This window comes from Dreissena polymorpha, chromosome 7 (genome assembly GCF_020536995.1).
Source record: "Dreissena polymorpha isolate Duluth1 chromosome 7, UMN_Dpol_1.0, whole genome shotgun sequence".
In the NCBI taxonomy this organism is placed as follows: domain Eukaryota; kingdom Metazoa; phylum Mollusca; class Bivalvia; order Myida; family Dreissenidae; genus Dreissena; species Dreissena polymorpha.
Window position 1 is genome coordinate 19,110,918 of NC_068361.1, and position 21,433 is coordinate 19,132,350.

General features: G+C 34.9%; 1 protein-coding gene and 1 long non-coding RNA gene across 3 annotated transcripts in view; both read left to right on the forward strand.

The window, feature by feature from the left end:
- LOC127837799 (G-protein-signaling modulator 2-like) overlaps nt 1–21,433 on the forward strand; it is a 616,832-nt gene that overhangs the window by 579,776 nt on the left and 15,623 nt on the right. The window lies entirely within an intron of this gene.
- Nucleotides 4,572–11,327, forward strand: LOC127837818 (uncharacterized). Of its 2 annotated transcripts, XR_008029473.1 has the most exons (4): nt 4,572–4,739; nt 6,240–6,357; nt 6,781–6,897; nt 11,190–11,327. It is a non-coding gene; the product is annotated as an uncharacterized LOC127837818 (long non-coding RNA). The 2 variants fall into 2 exon arrangements; XR_008029472.1 differs by lacking the exon at nt 11,190–11,327 and having other exon boundaries at nt 4,573–4,739; nt 6,781–8,296.

Sequence of the window (21,433 nt, forward strand, 5' to 3'; positions counted from 1 at the left end):
AGGTGGCAACAGGGAACAGAAAGAATTAGAAAGGTCGTCAAAACGAGAAGCGGAAAGAATTGAGAAAAGGAAAGAGGTGCAAAAAACGTAAGGAAAGCAAATATAATCCATCATATAATGTAGTTAATTTGTTTGCAGTTTAGTGTCACTTTGTTAAGTACGTTTAAAAGGTTCTGGTTGATCATAACTATAAATAAAGATATCTATGTTTTTAATGCAGGGCGAGTAGATTAAAGTGAAGGGCGAGTGGATTGTCAGGCCTACTCGCCGTAACGGGCGAGTGGCTCTGGAAAAATTCTTCAACCCCTGGTGTTGGGCGTTATGAAAAGGCACTTATCATATCTATTAACCTAGTGTGTACACTGCGGTGTTTTGAAAATAGAGATTAATATGTGTGGATGCAACTCTACCGATTAGGTCCATAATTTCCTGTTCTTTATTGGTTTTAATGCCATTACTTTTTTATTTCAATACATTCTTATAAATATATAAATGAAGAAAATAAGAAGATGGTCTTTTGAAGAAGCATGAGAGAAGTACTTTTACCTTACTGAAAATTGTTTCTAATTGGCTTCATTTTTTTAGCTTCGGGCAATGTGCCCCCCCCAACAAGGGCTTTTTTTTACTGACAATGGTGGAGTTTCACCGGTAGGGGACCATATTGCTTGGCAATCTCTTGTTGGGCCTAGTATCATATACTGGGCTTGACAATTTGTGTGGGTGTTTTTAGGGTCTTGTTTTGCCTACATAATACTTATGTATGTCATGCATTATTACTCTAAAAAAAGTTTTGAGTGTTTTGTTGTGCCTATTATCATATTCCGGTACTAATCTTGTAGTTATACCTGGTGGGACAATGCTGGTTGATTTGAATATTGTGTTGTGCCAAGTCTAACAATTATACAACAATGCCACGCATTTTACTATAAAAAAACTGTTTCAGAGCAAATACACATTTCCATTGCAGAAGTATCTATGATTTGCAATTTTATTAGATGGAAATGTAACACAAAATTTGGTATCTACCTCAATGAAAGATTGACATTTTTGTCAATTTTAAACTTTGGTAGAGATTGATAAGGCCCAGCATTATATAACATGCATTCTGGGAAAACAGGGCTTAATGCATGCGGGCAAAGTGCTTCCCAGATTAGCTTGTGCAGTCTGCATAGAATAAATCAGGGAAACATTTTCTGAGTTGAAGCAATATTTTGTTTAAGGAAATCTCTTCTAAACAAAAAACCATTCTTGGTGGAAAGTGTTGTCCTAGATTAGCATGTCTTCACATGCTTATCTGGGACAGCACTTAACGAACATGCATTAAGCCCAGTCAGGGTTCGCACAGGGCTTGAAAAGTGCTTGAAAACGAGTCCTAGGCTTGAAAAGCCCTTGAACAAAGGTTGGCCTTGAAAAAGTGCTTGAAAAGTGCTTATTTCATGTAAAAAAAGCATTGAAAATGTTTATTTCTGCTCAAAATTACTTATATCATCGCTTTAATTATAAACTTAAATCGTTCTTAAGGGAAATATTACGAAAATTTATCATAAATTTCTTCGCGCAAAAAGTTGAGTACGAAATATAAGTTTCGTACACTATTGAGTACGAAACGTTATGCGTACACGTCACAGATTATGTGTACTACGTCAGAGGTTCTCCATTGTGATCAATTTTCGCGAGTGAAAATGCGGTTAGTGTTATATGCAGACGCGCATAACAGTTTGAATTCAGAAAACAGATTTTTTGTGCAGATTGTGTATCACGTGATGAACAGTGGGAGGTGTATATTTTGCGGCACTATTAGAATTTGTAATGCAGATTTTTAGTGCAGATTATGATGAAACCCTATTCGTCTGCGTCAATAATTTGTCGTAGAATTGTGGTTTATAATAGCGTTAGAAAAAAAGATTGAGTTCTGAATACAGATTTATAATGCAGATTGTGTAACTTCTATTTGCATGTAAGCGTTAGATGTAGACGTGCACAACAGATTGAGTTCTGAATACAGATTTATAGTGCATTGTGTAACTTCTATTTACATGCTTCTATGCAATCTTCGCAAGTTTTATACGCGTGGTATAGCGTTGGGGAACAAATGAGCACCTATAAATCTGTATCCAGATAACTTTCACATCGTGCTTATACGATTTAATTCTGGATTATACGAGATTGTTGCGTATTGATCTGTGTACATTGAAATGCGCGTATATACGGTCTTAAGGCCCACTCTCACTATGATGCCGGTGGAGCGCCGGTGCGTGATCCGGGATCTACCGGGATGAACCGGGGCTCTACCGGGATGAACCGGGGACGACAGGGATGAACCGGGGACAACTGGGGCTCCACGCTCCACCGGGTAAGTATTAAAATGTTTTAATACCTGCGGGATGAACCGGTTGTTACCGTGAAGGACCGGCATCGACCGGCGCGGCACCGGGAACAACCGGGACGGCACCGGGAACAACCCGGACGGCACCGTTGCTCCATCGGGGCCCATACAGACCCCGGCAGAGCTACAGCAAGGCCCCGGTTGTCGCCGGTGGTGCCCAGGTGGAGCCCTGGTGAATGCCGGCAGAGTCCCGGTATAGCCAGGTTCATTGGTAAACCGGCGCTCTGCCGGGACGCCACCGGCATTCACCAGGGCTCCACCTGGCCATTACCGGCGACGACCGCGATTAAACCGGGGCGTTGCCGTAGCTCTGCCGGGGTCTGTTGCCAGAATAGCCCCGGTGATTCTCGGCGGAGTTACGGTAGACCGGGGCTTCGCCGGAACGCTGCCGGCTTTTACCGGGTCTCCACCTGGGCATTACCGGCGACAACCTGGGCTCTGCCGGGGCTTCACCGGGATAAACCATAGCTTGTTCGGGGTTGACCGGGACTCTGCCACATTCAGGTTTAATAATGATGAGTATCTGTTGATCTGCACCCAGTTAACTTTCACATGCGCATATATACGGTCTGACTTGCATTACAGAGCTAAAGGAACCCTATCAATGTGCATCGAGTCGATATATGAAGGTGGCTTATTCGCTAGTACTTGTATTAAATAACTAATGACATTATATTTATCTGCGTCCATACACTTTTCGCATGGCTTGAGACGTATTAAAAAGCGTTGTGGAACTTATGAACGTCTATTAATCTGCGTATAGACAACTATTACATCGTGCGTATACCATCAAACTAAGGTTGTTCACGGACCGTTTTACGTCACAACTGAATACATTTTACACTTGCTCTTGCATGTTTAATTTCCATTACATGGATCGCGATTTTAATTAAAATAAAAATACTTTAGTCGCAATTAAAGCAGTATAAGAACGCACATGGATAAGGATTGCATTACTTATTAAATGCCATAAATTAAGATGTTCGTGTCGACTGAGCGGAAATGTATATGGAAAAATCCCATACAATCCCCGATTGTAACCGTATACGCGCCCTGTGAGTGCTGTCGTAACGCATGCAGATTAATAGGACTTATTAGTTTTCCGTCGAATTTAAAATCCAAATAAAAACCTGTGAAATACACTGTGAAGGTTGTTGGCATGCATAAGGATTAATAGGTTATCACAAATTCCCCGTTGAAATTAGATCCATATAAGAATCTGATAGGATGCGTTGAAACGAATGCAGATTTATAGGGTTGTCTGTCGCAAGTAAACTTTATAAGAATCTTAGAAATGCCATGTTAATGTTGTCGAAACGCCAGTAGATTTATAGGGCTTTATTATTTTTCTTTCGCAAATCAATCACATATAAAAACCTGAGATATGCCTTGTAAAGTTTATCGGACGCATGCAGATTGTTCGGGCTTCAGTAGTTATCCGTCGCATGAAACCAAATTCGGAACCTGCTCAGACTTTGGACCTGGACGCAGATGATTAGGGACTCACTACGTTTTAAATGCAATTAAAAGATTATAGCACACGGGATAAAACACTTATAAATCTTCAATGCTGTCGGAACACATGCAGATTGATAGGGCTGCAATAGTTTTCCGTCGAAATCAACCACATATATTTCAAAGAATCTTCTTAGATTGTTTAGACGTAAATAATGTGTTCATATCGCATTAAATGGAATAAAGCCCGTATAAGCATTAGTTTTATAATATCTTTTAATACAGCATAGAGACCGTATAAGAATACGGGAATGTCAACTGGGTGCAGATTATAGGGCTTCATTTGTTATCAATTGCAATTTAAAAACATATTGAAACATCTGAAGATTGAACGGATGTATATAAATGTAGTTTATTAAATAAACATCATACCATAAGCAGACAAATAATGTTTATTAAATGTTAATAAAATAAAATTCATACAATTAATAGTTGTAGTCGGGATCTGTTCCGGAGAATACACTTGCATAAAAACTGACAATACTCAATTTCGGGTCTCACTAAAACGCTTACGGAATTTGCATACAATATAGATAACGTTGAAAACTGCATACGATATGAACAAAGAAGGAAATTGCATACGATATGAACAAAGAAGGAAATTGCAGACGGTAATCGCTGTCCGTTATTGTGGTGTTTATTATGGTTTAGTTATTTTAATTTTATTTTTTGATGTTAAAAATACATGATGGATACTTAAATATTGATGTTTACCTTTTTTATTTTGATATTTTATGGTGTAGATTAACCTAAGTTAATATAACAATCAAAACAGTAGGGCATGGAATGGCAGATCAACATTGTTAATTTTCGGATAAACTTTCTGGATTTTGCCAAGGTATATTTTTGATAGATTTTCAGTTTGTTTGCTTCAAGAAGTAGTATGTGGAAAAACATTTCCTGTAAAAGAATATATTTCATCAATCATAACGTGTTTATGAGACGTATTGGCTCTCATAATAACGATTTTAGCGGATATTTCTGTCTGTTACACAGTTGTCAAAATCTAAAACGCTTCACAATTTATCTGTCAAATCATTTCTTATTATACGATTTTAAAATGACATCAACTGTAGTAACACATCTTTGATACATTTTAGTGCTTATATGCTTCTCAAAGTTTTCTACTTTCACTTTATTTATTTTTAAGATGATTGTATAACTGTTGATCAATTGATAGCTGAAAGACTGTCAAATGAATATGGAATTAGGTTGTAGTAGATACAGTCAAGTTACCATTACCGGATCATTACCCATAGAGGATCACTTTCATGTTCAAGAATGCGCTTCCCGATAAATAGTTGTCAGTTTTGGATGATATTTTGAACACAGCATTTTCAATCACATATAGAAAACAATTATAACAAAAACAAATGAATATAATTTACAACTGGCAATGTAATTTGGGCATTGTAAACAACACAGTTCATGTTTCGACAGTTCAAATAGCGTGGTAGAAGCCCCCTGAGTGGTTTCGATCACGTGATCCGTTATGGCTACAACTGATCTGTTAATGCATGAATTCTGCAGCGAAAAAAAGGTATCACAAATACATTTTGCCTGCGTTTAAAAATAAGACTATATGCTGAATCAGCGAGAAAAGGTAATATTTAATCAAACTGATGTAAAAGAAGTCTCAAAACATTTATTGCTTTTCACCAGAACAACTTTATTACGCTACTGATCCGGTAATGGTAACTTGACTGTACATGTATTATAAAATTTGTGTTAAAAATCTGTGTGCAATCCTGTAATGGACTGTAAGCAATCGCAATTCTATTTGTAACACCAGAATTAACCCTTTACATGCTGGGAAATTTGTCGTCTGCTAAAATGTCGTCTGCTGAATTTCTACAATTAGCATTTCTTTGATTTTTTTTCAAAAAATACTATCAGAATAGCAAACAGTTTGGATCCAGATGAGACGCCACGTTCTGTGGCGTCTCATCTGGATCCAAACTGTTTGCAAAGGCCTTCAAAATTTGGTTCCCGCACTGAAAGGATTAATGAATGCGTTATCAATGTCAATTAAGTGTTCATGATCAAGTTGACATTAAAGCAGTGATGCGCAAAGATAATGATTCGTTAAAACAAAAAAGAAATAAAAAATGTAGAACAACACAAATTTGGAAGTCACTTTAGAGACTATAGTTTCCAGTTTTAGACAATTTAAAGGTTGTCTGCTCATATGTTTTGGAATATTGGTAAGATTGTTACCAGATTCAATACTTGTGCGAACATTTTTTTTTATTTGTAATATATTATGTTTAAATATAATTAAAACCACACATATATATTTTGCAATTATTTTATTAAGGCCTGTATCTTGTTGTTTCAGTGAAGAACTCCAATGATATACATGTAGGGGCATGTGTCCAAAGCTGATCCACATCATAACATACTGATTGGGAATAATGACATAGTACCAAAAGATGTGCTTATACTGTAATTAGCAGGTATGGTATGACTCACACCATGTATTGTTTACCTCATTTGTGTTTACTATTTATTCTATTTTTTCGATTAGGAAAAACAACATATGATTTATTGATTATCTTATCCATGGTATGCGGATGTTTAGATAAAAACTTACAGAATTTATTAAACAAAAATGCCTTAGCTCTTTTCACTATGCATATCTGGAGGGAACAGAAATAAAATTATGTACAAAACAAAAATCTTATTTTTTCATGTTGATAACAGTGTATCATTTGATTAATAATGTGTTGTGTTATTTTTACAAATATTAAGTTCAATAAGAAAAACAACAATGAAGGGAAAAATAACATGTGGTTACCACTGTATTGATGTATTATTGATGTGTTTGTGGAACATTGCAGTCATAAATTATCAGTCATTGTTATATATTTTCATTGCAGATCTTCACAAATGAACCTGGCAGATCCTGGTGCAACCTTACCTTACCATGTTTACATCTAACCGTCAGTTTGAGCTGTGTGTGGGTGGTAACACGGACTATATACATGTATTGCCCAGTAATTGTCTTGTGATGGACCTTTTAAACATATCAAGTATTTAATTGAAGACTTAAGAGGTCAGTTTTCATCAAAGAATTGATAAATTACAGTTTTTTTTGTAAGGGTGAATATGTTATTATAATGGCATTGATGTATATCTTGTGTCTGTTTTTTAATCAGCCTTTCATCCATAATTATGAATATTAAGCATGATAAAGTAGTTTAAGGGAATATTATGTAGAAATGTTATGTTGTTTCTGCACAAGCTTTTGAATACAAGAAATTCTATGTTCACTCAGCACTGTTTACACATTGTCAATGAATTTGCTTGTTTTAGTTTCCAAATCTGTCTGTCTCTAGCTCCCTGTGAATAATGTACTTTTTTACATTGCATCCATTGATTTTAAATGGGGTGTATTATGCACATGTCACACTTTTTTTACAAAAACATCAAGGTCAAAGGTAAAATATATGGGTCAAAATCATAACTTTTGCAATATTGAAGATAGCAACTTGATATTTGGCATGCATGTGTACCTCATGGAGCTGCACATTTTGAGTGGTGAAAGGTCAAGGTCATCCTTCAAGGTCAAAGGTCAAATATATGGGTCAAAATCGCTCAAAAAGGGACATTGTGTATTGTGTTTTACAAACACATACCTTGTTATGTTATGTAATGGCCTTTCAATCATCTTATTTTTTTTATGAAATACGCTGGATTTGTCTTTTCATTACATCCATGATATCATTATGTTTTTTTGCCTGTTACATTTTGCGGCCCAATGTACGTGTTAAGCAGTTTAACCATTTACAACGGCATTTGTGACGAGGCTAACAGTCATAAGGTTGGTCATTACATGCACTGCATATCATAAAATCGTTTGGCTTTTATTGACAAAATTTGCGAAAACGGTGTTTAAGACTAAACATCACAAGTGTCGCAACTTCGTCCCCACCTGGGAATTCAGAGCGCAAATTTCAGATTATAATGTGTCAGATTTTACACTTGTATAATGAAGAAGTCATCTCTTGACAAGATGGTGATGTCCTGATCTCGTTCCAAGCCACACATGATACTTGTTTTGCTTTTAATCAAAATCGGTGTTAAATAGTAAACATAAAAAGTGTCACAAATTCGTCCCTTTTGAGAAGTCAGAGCTAAAATTTCTGATTTTAATTTGTCAGATTTTGCACTTTTATAATGAAGAAGTCATCTCTTGACAAGATGGTGGTGTCCTTATCTCGTGCCGAGCCACAAATGATTCTTGTTTTGGTTCAAAGCAACATATAAACGAAGATTTGTTTAATGTACTTTGTTTTAAATTCTGTTCTTTGAAAAATGCATGTACTTTGTTTTAAATTCTGTTCTTTGAAAAATGCATAATAAGTCATCAACTATTATAATTTTATGAAAATATTACTTTAATTTTGGTTAATGCAGTTATTGATAGAAATTGTTACATACGATGTAGATAACGTTCGCGAACCACAATAGAAACGTTCGTTGAGTTCACGTTTAAACGCGACGGTCGCGTTCTTACAGTGGGTATTATTTGTTGATCTTACTTCACTTTATCGACCATTTGTCATTTAACAGTATGAACTCACGAACAATCAAAGTAAAATTAGATGTAAGCGATCGTTTTTTTCCGTTTAAGTTTCAAACATTTGCTCGAAAAAGTGTGTGCAAAGGCTCATTATCGACAATAAAGATAACTTAATAATAAGCTGTAAAAACAACAAGCAACAGTTTATGGGATTTAAGTATTAGTCATATTAAAATATACGGTCAGTACAAACATATATTGTAATATATGCTACTAACAATCGTTAAGTATAAACTGTAAGCAAACATCAACAATAACAATAACAGTTCGAGTATAAATATAGGTGAATGGAAAAAGTGAAAATCATTTAATTGTCTTATGAAAATTATGAGCACAATGTTCTGGTATTTTCTTCGTGCTGTAGCATTCTTGTAGTTTGACGCAATCTCGTGACACCACTGGAATGGCACGACAGTAACACATGGGTTTGACTGCAAAACATAACAGAAACGCGCGAGTACAAGTCTAACAAATGACAGTGTTTTAACAAGTTTGTATTTCTCCTAACCATTACTTCGTTACTATGGAAAAAAAACAATTTTCAAAAACTGTACAGAACAAGAAATTTACGCAGAATTACGACTTCAGTATAACTTGATGTCATGATACAATTAAGTATAAAAATATACTGAAACAATATTGACATAACTTGAAACATCCTTATTATGTACAAATGCATACTGGTACGCCCTTCTCTAGATATTTTGAGTTCGACTACTGGATAGATATAGATGCACAGAGGTTAGTAATGAAATGCATTAACAGTTATTTTGCACAACTATTAAATTATAAGTCACATGTTATGTACACTAGCCTGTAGAGATAGTGCAGGACGTTGGCGAGTCGGCGTACGGCATAATACCGAAGGCAACCGGTCACCAAAATCCTGCTATGTGATAGGATTGTACTTATATTTTGTATAAGTATATAGATCGCGCGATTTTTTGGTATTTTTATTTGCTGGCGCTAGACTGATGTGGTCGTTTTAAAATGATGTTTTTATGTTTACGGTGACAATTATTTAGTCGGTATTAGATTAATTGGAGGCGGTCGGTATGTCAGTTGAGCAGTCAGTTACATTGCACTTAATGCAAACAAAAACTTTATCATTCATTGACACATCCAATGGTATTTTTATACACGATCTATGATACCAAGAAGGACATCGGTCGCATTGAATCATATTGTCAACGCATTCGGGAAGATTACACAAACAGTAGTTATTTATCCGTTCGCGTTTCACATGAAGCATACTACGTTTACTTAACGTTTTTTGGGTGACCGGAAAAAGAGATATCTCTTCTTGCTCGAAGCAGTGCATCAAGTGCGATCTCATTTGAGAAAAATCAAAAATTATTTCGAATTCCAATTGCTTATTGAGGCAATACTGGGTAGCAAAGGCAATGGCATTAACTCCACAATCAACATTATTGTTTTGTTTCATCACGGTCGGAATTGTGATATCAATGTATTCTTTGTCTTTACCATATAATACTGAAAGTTGTATTTGAAGGCCATGTGGTATTAATCTATCTCTAGAACGATCGTTACCTAAGCTGTCCAATAGAAATATTTGATTATCATGCAAAATCGACACGACCCAATGGTAATTATGGGTGTAGTGAATTTGGCAAGCAGGCTGTGTTACTGGTTCCATTAATTTTTCCACATGCCAATGACTCTTATCTTCGGACAACATAGGTACGGATTCAGATAACTGAAGCCCATTTATAACACCCTTTGCCTTGCGTCTCAATAAGATATGAGCGGCTTCTATGTGACTTGAATATAATTGATCATTTGATATTAAAGCGTAATTATTTTAGTGCAGTCAGACGCAGTAGCCGCCGAAACGTACACCTACTACGTTTGTTAAGTGAAATGTCTGTGCGCCGTTATTTTGCTAGATTTCGTATAACGTCTTCCTTATGAACTGCATAATGTTACAACTTTGATAAAAACACTCAATTCACCATTATTGTTGAGTTAATCATAACGCTAAAACGGACTAACTAATGTACATGGAGAAAGTAAATAAAAAACATTTTCTGGAGCAAGAAGTTGAAAAACAAAACATTACACATCAATTTTGACTTCCATTGCAACCAAATTTAGGTTGACAGCCAGATATTGCTCTCTATTAATTGAATGTTTGAAAAATTCGTAAGACCAGTATCATGCGAAAATGGATCTTATTTAATTGTGGTTCCCTCATTGAACTTATGTTGTCTGTCGACTTTTAGAATAATGTGTAAGAAATAAATGTATTGCTTCAGATTCACGAGCTTTTTTTTAAGAAATGAAATATGCAAATGTATGTTATATATATTTTTTTTCTGTTTCTTAAACGTATCTTATTTATTTGTGACTACGTGCTTATTTTTTTAAGAAATGAGAGATTCAAATGTGTCTTATTTATCTTTTATCCATGTCTTAAATATGTTTTATTTATATAAGACTACATTCTATACTGCCAGTGTCATGCGAAAATGGATCTTATTTCTTAATATCCACCTTCACACTTTATTCTTTATTAGCGCCGTCTTTCATTAGGCTATCACTATTTAAAGAACAGATTACTGTGAAATTAATTAAAATGTGCAACGGTGATATTGATCCATTCTCGTTGTTAATTTAAAATGTACACAACAGTTTAGCAATAAATGAAATCAGTTATTTTGGCAGTTCATCCTTTTTTTCCAGTACGGTAGCCAGGTGCCTGTGTATTGAGCTGACAAGATAGGGATCATCACAGCAGGTTGCTAATACACAGTGTAGACTTCCCCTGTTTTATTATTGTATTTGTTATTTACCTGATTGGAATAAATGAGGTGTATTCAATCGGGTCTGCTGGCGTTATGTTCAAGGTCATTTTATGTGAAAAGCTGGGTTTCGGACATAATTTCAATCGTTTTGCTTTTATACACAATTTTTGAAATAATGAATATATTGGCGCGATGAAACATGATTTATAAATCAAGCTGACAGAATAGTTTCAGTTCTTAATTATGTGTACGGTAATTTAATTCCCATCTCTCGCTTAACTTAACGTTCAATGGCACGCGCACTTAATCGGAATTTGACCTTTAATTTGATGCAATCCACACAACAAAAATTAGCGGCCAAGTGCAGTATTCTGCGCTCGGCCGCTGATGGTGTATTGTAATATATACAATTATGATAAGAAACAGTAGCAGACAACAGGCATCTGGTTGATAAGAAGAACTGATATATTTATTGGACGTGAATAACATTGCCAACTAAAAATGTTTTGAAATAATAAATTTGCCCAGAATGATTGTATAACATTATTCATCTAGCGGCCAAGTGCATTAATCTGTTTTACTGTTTAGTAATACCATCATTTTTAAACTGATAACGGAAATAAAGAAATATCGTGTTTTTTTGTTAAGTGTAAGTGCTTGAATTAATTATTGTATTACATGTGCCGCATTTAAAGGTACTACATCCGCACATCAGACCAAGATAGATATATTTGACATAAGACCACACCACAGTGGGGCGTTATGAGAGACAGTAACGATAAGGCTGATAGGTGACATAGACGCACAGACTGAACAAAGTTCATGTTATGTTATGTACGAACGAAAGGCCGCACGAACGTACGGACCGACGGACGAATGAACGAAGGGACGGATGTACGAAGGAACGAACGAACGAACGGATTAGCGAATTGACGAATGAACAGACGGACGGATTAGGCCGGGTTTCCATGCATCCGTGTCCGCGCTCCGGGTCCGCGTTCCGTGTCCGCGTTCCGTATACGGACACGGAGTATCGTTTCCATGCATCCGCTTATTATTTAAGCCTTTCCGTGTAAAAAGCTCATTCCAAACGTGGTGGTACTTGGATTAGGATGTCGTTATTAGAAGAGCACACATTTTTTATGCTGCGGCAGCACTGCAAGTTAGTAGACGGAAACGCAGACATAGGTACTTGTCACGTGCCATCATAAGAAACCGTCAAAATTACGGTACATACTACCATCTTATAAGAGACTTAGAGCTGAACGATGAAGAGTTTAGGACCTTGGTAAGTTATTAATAATTATTAACAAAATATTTAAATACTGTTATAACCCAAGGTATACAAAAATCCTAAATATCTCAATGTTTCATACCGCTATCAGCTAATTTCTCCAACACCACAGTACAGAAAGCCGAAACTAGCTGATAAGCCACTCTGGACAGGCTGAATTAATGACAATTAGCATAGTTAGATTGATAAACATTACTGATTATTCGTATTACAGACTTTAAAACTTGAATGTGAACCCGCATAGACAAAAAAGAACATAAATAGCGACTTCTTACAGCGTTATATTTTGTTTGAAATATATACTGTGTCTTTTGAAAAGCGATTATAGAGTGTAGACGGTATATATTCGAATTGTTTGATGCAATGTCTTTGTATTCTTTCTTACGTTGGTTGTATATTTCAGAGTGATCCCTTACTAAATATATTATTTTTTCACTAATATTTATGCTTGAAAGTCGACCATTCATGTTCACTTCCGTCCGTGTACTGAGTCCGCGTCCGTGAAAAATCGCTCACCGAGCGATTTTTCACGGACGCAATTCGCGGACGAAAAATGAGGACGCAGAACGCGGATACATGGAATCGCTCCAACAGATTTCAACCAGTTCGTTTTTTTCGCGGACACGGACACACGGACACGGAACGCGGACGCGGAGACATGGAAACCCGGCCTTAACGAAGAAGGGACGGACGGACGCATGTATTCAATGCGCTTTCGGTAATTCTTTTGCGCTTTCGGTACCGATACCGAAAGCGCGCGCTTTCGGTTAATCTAGTAACCCCACTTGTCACTCGCTCACAGTTTCTTTCGCATATTCAGTCCATCAATCCCATTCTTACAGTAAGTCAATTAGTGAGTTTCCTCCGGCTCAATATTTTCATTAGCCGAATTTACGGTAGATCACATACATTCTTTACATTCTATCAGTTTTATGGCGTTTGATGAAAAAAAGTTATAGCCAAATTATTCAATCAGTGTAACTGTATTTCAATCGCGCACTTGTAAACTCGCACTGTCAGTATATCGCATGTTCATTCGCGGAGTGAGTCCGTCCCTCAAACATTCTTACAGTCAGTCACTCGCTTACATAAACAGTCGCGCAGTCAGTCGATCACACCGTCGAAAAGTAAATCGCATAGTTAGTCAATCACTCACTGTGAAACTCAAAGAGGATGCAAAAATCAAAATATTCATACTTAAAGAGGATGCAAAAATCCTAAAGCGTGCAACAAATGTCCTTCCTCAGACAACATATCGCAAAATCATGAATTGGCAATAGTAATTGTATAAGTGTATATAGAATGTGATAATATTGTATATGTAGTATACATGTTCTTAAACGACAAAGAACTACTTATTTTGTTATAATATAAAACTATATCTGAAACCCCAAAATCATTTAGAAGTTACCTTACAGTAAAATACACATGAATCCCAGTTCGAAAGACCCATTTTGCAATCTTCAATAGCTATGCAGTACATAGTTACAACAATAATGTACTTTATTTGGTTCACTATTGGCCCCAATCCTGTGTATTATCCCCGTTCATTGATATCCTGCTGTGGTCACAGAGCAGCGATCATTATCGGTGATCAAAACAAACAGGTGCACAGGAAAAAAATGCATTAACCCAGTGGTAGGTCCGTTGAGAGCTTATGAGGATTATACGCATAATGTGGATATGCTGGGGTCTGTCATTTATTGACGCTGTATTTTTCAATGAACGGAGATAATACACAGGATTGATACTTTATTAATTAACTCTTTTTGCTGATATATATATATAAAGGCAAATAAAAGCATTTGTAAAGTATATCAACGGACAGGAATATGTTATACATCTTCATTCTGATTTAAATCACACAGCTTTACATTACTTTAATATTTTCATAAAATATTTGATGATATGTAAATCACGTAAGAATGCTTAAAGAATCGATATTACCATTGCGTCTGATCTTCAAATTGTATTTTTGATAACTGATTAACACGATAAGTTAATAAAGTATGTCCGTCTCTCTTATATTAAATACATTGTAAACAAGTGGTTTTATAACAACAACAACCACAACATCATAAGTGGTATTACATAAATGGAGAATGAAATATCTTAACCAAATATACAATTATAATTACATTTCTATATTTCTTTATTTGCTCATTTTCAAATGAATAATATAATGAGAATTTTATTCCGTGTATTTAAAAAATCGAATTTGGCGTGTAAACGCTTATACAAAAATCTACCAATTTTATTTTAATAGTTTGCTGACTCCTTTATCAAATAATAAAAACAATCAACTGAACCAGAGGTATATTTATATAACAGAACAGAATATATTTTAATTTGTTTCACAGGCCACATAAAACAGTACATACGTTGTAACAGCATTTAGCTCACAAAATTTTATTTCTCAAAACAACAATTACAGAATTATTTAGGGAAGGCAATCAGTGAGTTTACTTTTTGATTTTTGTAGCATTATCAATCAGTATTTTTTTCCATTACGGAATATATCTAAAAACAGACATTTACTATTGTATGCTAGAAGCTTTATTGTAAGCTTCATTGCTGAAATAAATGTTGTTGTTGAATTTGATAGATCTCCTGCTTATTTATCTGTCTTCTTTAAAAACGCTGTGTCTATTTTTGATACATATCGGGTATTAAAATAGTATTAAAATAATACAAGACACTAGATACATATCGTTTAAGGTTGTATCAAAATAAGGTACATGAAAATTACTTTTGCCACAATTATTGGTAATTACTTTTACTATTACACACTAAAACTTTATATACATATATCAAATGGTAACATTTACGTTTATAATAAGTTTAATAAACATAAAGTATTACATTTGCAAATTAGACAGATAAAACATTATTTCTAGTGAACCCTAAAAAACATCAATTATCACTAATTTTACGAGGAGTATAAGAGGTTAACAAGTTACTGGTTCCCCAACGAACCCCAAAGTTTATTTTGGTATTCCATGTTAAGTTTTCATCATTTTTGCTTATTACACTTAATTAACCAGCTGTATATTTTGCGATCGTATTATCTAAATTAAATAATTGTAATTTGCCAACAAGTGACGAAAGAGATTATACAGAGATTTGAAAGTTGAATTCATGTCATTTGTATATTAATAAATAATTCTTATTCAATTGAATAGTAAAACAAGCTAACGACCTATCTCTCCTACTTTTTGTCTATGTAAGTGGAAATTAATAACATTGTTTGGCCTAAATACCCATCAGAATTTCTACGAATTGTCGGAATAGTTCTATAATATAGATGTTTGTTTAATTTTATAAAACTTTTTCTATCATAAAGAGTTGTACACATTAGCGTTTAGCAATTTTATGAACTGAATTCGATAAAACGTATAATCGTACTATTTAATCGCTTAAAAGTTTCTCTACGGTTACCTTCCCAAACTTTCGATGGGCGAGTACCCTATTTATAGTATGGGGACCTACGTACGTTCAATCATACTACAATTTTGAAACGGATATTGCAATAGTTTTTAATCACTACACAAGTGCATGTGCATGTATGTATTGTACATAGGAAATGCCATAGCGTGTAAAATAAACTGAATTTGTAGACTTATTACTTAGGTACCACCCCTAATGTTCAGTGTTATCGTACTATTTGCCCTTCCTAGCTATATAATCATCACTATCATTATCACCGTGATTGATATAATCATCATTATTAGTATTATCATTATCACTATCATAATCCCACCTTTATGTTACCTACCCTATACTGGAGATTTTTCATGTAACAACTCTTTTTCACAATATACGATGATTTATCGTATAGACTACTGTTTGTTTGATATTTGTGACATTCTCTTATAAGTAAGCTCACAAGTTATTACAAATTGTTATTGTTTTGTAAACTGTGAACACTAATAAGATACTGTTCTATCAAGTTATTATTTAATTATCTCATTTTTACATAAAAGTTTACACCAAATGCTTAACGTTTTAAAGTAGATACATGAAGAAAAAAATTTACCATTTCGAGTATGCCCTTATTCAATTAGTTACCATGTTAACTAACAGCTTGCCGATATACTTTGAAAACTTTGAATTATATTTATTATTCCATATGAGCAACAGGAAAATGCACATTCGAAACATTTGAAATAAATATTAGCAAATACATAATGAGCCCTGCTCTGTGAAAATGAGTTTAAATGCATGTGCGTACAGATTCGTCCCAGATTAGTCTGTGGAGTCCGCACAGTCTAATCAGGGACGACACTTTCCGCTTTTATGACATTTTTCGTTTAACGAAAGTCTCTTCTAAGCAAAAGTCGAGTTTATGTGGAAAGTGTCGTCCCTAATTAGCCTGTGCGGACAGCACAATCTATTCCAGGACGACACTTTACGCACATGTACATTAAACCCCTTTTCACAGATCGAGTCTCTAGTATTTTATTCCAACGTTCTAATATTGTTTCATTAAATAAATATATATTGACTGTCGTTTTAAATGTGCGGGGTAAGAACTATACTGCTAAAAATGTTATATTATATTATACATATATCTTATAACATATAGCACATTATGCTCTAACTGGAATTTAAATTCTCGTAGCTGTTCTGTTGTTTTATAGTCCTAGGTGCTCGGATTCTTACCACATATTTTTTTTATTAAACAAATAAATCATATTGTACGGTCATTACACACTTCCGAACAGACGGCACTTCTCTTTTTGTGTTAAAATTTTATTTTTAGTGGCTGTAAATCTAACCAATTATTTTGTTGACAGATAAATGTTATTGTGTGTGTATACATAATGAGAAGATGTATAAGCAATGTACATCTAACTTATTCCCGTCGGCGAGTAATATACAAAATTAATTTATGTTCTTATTTAAATAATAAATACAATGATCTACAGTTATTTATACATTTAAACTCTGTTCTTAGATACAAATCGAGTTGTTAAAAAACGACAGCATTTGTAACACATTCTAGATTATCGTCACATCAAACTGATAATTGTTGCGGAAATTGATGGATATTAATTAGCATGGGGTGTCTTAACTCGAATACTATGGAGTCCACCTGCCAGCTCTGCTGACACTTAACTTGTGTATAAAGGGCAAAAAGTGGAAAAAAAAAATTTTGCTATAAAAACACAAGTACTGCAGAGTAAGTATATTCTACACTTCTGCTATGGTGTCGCGCAGGGGGATTGTGGATATTTTTCGAGACCAGTATAGAAAATGTTAGCACCTGTTGGAGCCATATGACACGTGTGACCGGATATTAATCATTAAGTTAGATGTTTTGTGTTGTTTTTCTTAGAACATGGATTGTGTGCGTTAATTCTTTAAAAAAAGTGGAAATATATATTAGTTTTCAGCGTTCTCTATATCGTCTGCGTGTCATTTATATAAAAACGCAGAAATACCTATACATTTCCTGTCTTTTTTAATTGTATATGAAATTGCAAAGAAAAAAAAACACCGAAAAATTACACCCGTAACATATTACCCACGGACTTCAACCGGTTTTAAGTATTTTCTTTTTGATTAAACTATCGGTACTATGGATAATAATGGATAATAATGCTACTATTTTTAATAAAATATCACATTTACAAGTGTTGCGCATCTTAGTGACGTGTAAATAATGATTTAAATCCATTTTATTAAAGCCCGTCTGCATTTTCCTTCTTTGTCCATATCGTATGCAATTTCCTTCTTTGTTCATATCGTATGCAGTTTTCAACGTTATCTATATTGTATGCATAATCCGTAAGCGTTTTAGTGACGGCCCTCAATTTCTATTGACGCATACACACTGGGATATACACTCAATGACAGTCTGCTCTATACGATCTGTTATGCACGTCTGCACATAACATCAACCTGAAAATGCAGCCATGGGGAAGTGTCGTTTCAAACCTGGGTGGTTAACTGAATATTACTGGGTACAGAAAAACAAAGGACATTCGAAAAGCACATTGTCGGGTCTGTATGAAGACCATTGGTGTCGGGGGATGGGGGAAAGTGCTTTGAAAAGCCACGAGAAAGAGGAAACCCACAAAGAAAACATGAAATTGAGAAGCAATGTGTTTGCTTGTAATAACTTAAAAGTAAATACATATGATACAGTCATTTAACAAGTTAAGAATCACCCGGCAAAAACGTTTATTCTTTTGACCACAATAATTTCTTTCGGGATTTAGTGTCAATGTGAGAAGATGTAAAAATAAAAGGTAACATTTATTTTGTTTGATAACAGGGTAGGCCAGACGGCATATGCAGTTTTTTGTCAAAAATAGCCAATTAAATTCACCCTTCGGAAAATTATTAAAAATCATTCAACTTACAGAATAAGTATTTCAAAACATTGTCATAGCATTTGTTTTCTATCAGCAAAAAGTTTATTTGAAAATAATAAAGCCTTCTATATACATATGCACATTTCAAAACATACAGGTAAGTCCGGTAATCTTGCGCGTCCGGTAATCTTGCGCACTCCGCAGTAGCGACGTCAAATGGTGTTATTTAGTGATGAAATATGGAATTTCACATTTTTAAGAATTAACGGATTTAAAATGTTCATATTCCATGCAAAACAAAAATGGGATTATTACATTTTAACACCGGTTGCATTATCTTTATAGATTGTACATGTATCGTAAAAACTGACATACTTACGATAAATTTTAAATGAATCACAGATTCCTTGCGGTCTCTAGCCCTTTTCATACTTTAAATTAAAAATTCATAAATCCAACGTGTAATTTAGCATTCCACTGCATAATACCGATCAGTTATGTATTTTTGGCCATTGAAAATATATCCTATCAGACAACATTGTTACCATTTCCCGCCATTCTGTCAAACCACATTTGGTATGATGTCCGCATGCGCAATGGCCTAGTTTTGATATTTTCTGTAAACTATGGAAGTATGATCTGGGGTAAAATCAAACCTGATATGCATAAACATTTTTCACGCTAGAAATCAATCATTTTATATTTTTATTGTTTCTTTTGCTACAGTCAACAGAATGACACCACCATCATCACCAAAACTGAACTAGAAATCCTCATTAAATTTGAATGGTTTTACAAAGTGATTTTTAAAATAATTTTCTGGAATGTTTTTTGGCACTACTTGGACACCATATGTCTACAATTTTGCCCAAATGAGGTTATTACACCAAGTGCGCAAGATTACCGGACACACTGACAGTTTGAAAATGAGGTGAGTCATGTTTGTTTTGAAATCAAATCGGACAGTTCCTCACTGAATTAATGACATATTTTTGTGTTAATAAGCACATGAAATTCTTATTTTCATAATAAAATAAGATATGATATTGTCAATTTATACAACATGTTTTTAAACCAATTGACCCTTAACTGCGCAAGATTACCGGACAGCATCGTAACTCCTTCAATCAGTTCTGGTTAACTTTTTGCTGCAATTTCCACTCTGTAAGCTATTTACAAAAGATTTCTTGCTAAAACTTTGTAAATTTATTCCTTTACCTAATGTATATCTTAGACACTTATCATTTTGTTTTTATTGGGGCATTATGGAAAATTAAATTCAAATTAATCGGAACTGCTGATAATCCGGAACAGGCTGACAAACTGTATGTGAGACTCGTTGAGTTAAGGATGGAAAACATGTATGCAATAACTAAAAATAACATGTATGAGTTATTGTGGAATAATTTTAATTTGTTTGAGCAAATAAATGATATTTACTGTGTTAAACTTGCTTGAAAATGCATTTTATTGAGGAAACTAACGAACGGTTCTCGGCCTTGAAAATGAAAATTTGGCCTTGAAAAGTGCTTGAATTTAGGTTTGAGATTTCTGTTTGAATCATTCCAGTTTTCCCAGAACGTGTCTCACATAACCTAGGAAATATTTGCAATTCCAAATGGAACTCATGATTGGCTAGGAATTTAAGTAAAGCTGATTAAAAAATATCTGTTCTTTGCGCAGGTAAAAGAGGTTTGAGCTTTATATATTAAATATAGTCATCTGGGCTTTTTAGCTCACCTGAGCACAAAAATATACCAAGCATATCAGTTGGTAATTATCAGTTGCTTCATTTACAGATCCTGAGATTATCTGTGCTGCTTACAAAGTCAGCAAGTCAACAACAGTTTGTTTGCATCCACAGATCAGTGAGACAACCTTGGCCATGTGTACTTATCCATTTTCATCCAAAGATTGGCAATAACAGGGCCTTGTATAACCTAAGCAATATGTACTTATTTGTTTACATACACAGATCGGTGAGGCACGGGCCCTTAACAACCTTGGCAACGTGTATCATGCAAAGGGGAAGCACACTGGGCGATCAGGGAACCAGGACCCCGGGGAATTCCCTGCAGATGTCAAGGAGTGTCTGGTCAAAGCTGCTGAATACTATGAGTGAGTTGGCTGCTGGTGAATATGGCTAGTTAAACCCCACAGAAGCACAATACAAATGGCTATATGCAACCAGCATAAAACCAGAACAGCCTGTGAGCAACTTGTAGGCTCTTCAGGTTTTGTACTGTTTGCTACTCATCAGTCTACGTTAGCGTTACCGATCGCCAAAATCGCCATTGGCGATTGAAATTTCTAGCTGGCGATTAAAAATAAGATATTCATGAAATTGGCGATTGAAAAAAATAGACCTTATTCTTTTCAAATGCACGATCTAAATGCCTGTTTTCAGGCCGTATTAGTCGCCAGAAACATTGATAAGATTACACGGATAACACCATTACGGTATCGGAAAGGCCATAGGGGATAATGATGACCGCAGGGTTCGATAATCCACAAGGCTAATGTCATAATTTGTCACGCTTTACACTGTGACCAGACTTTTTCGAACAT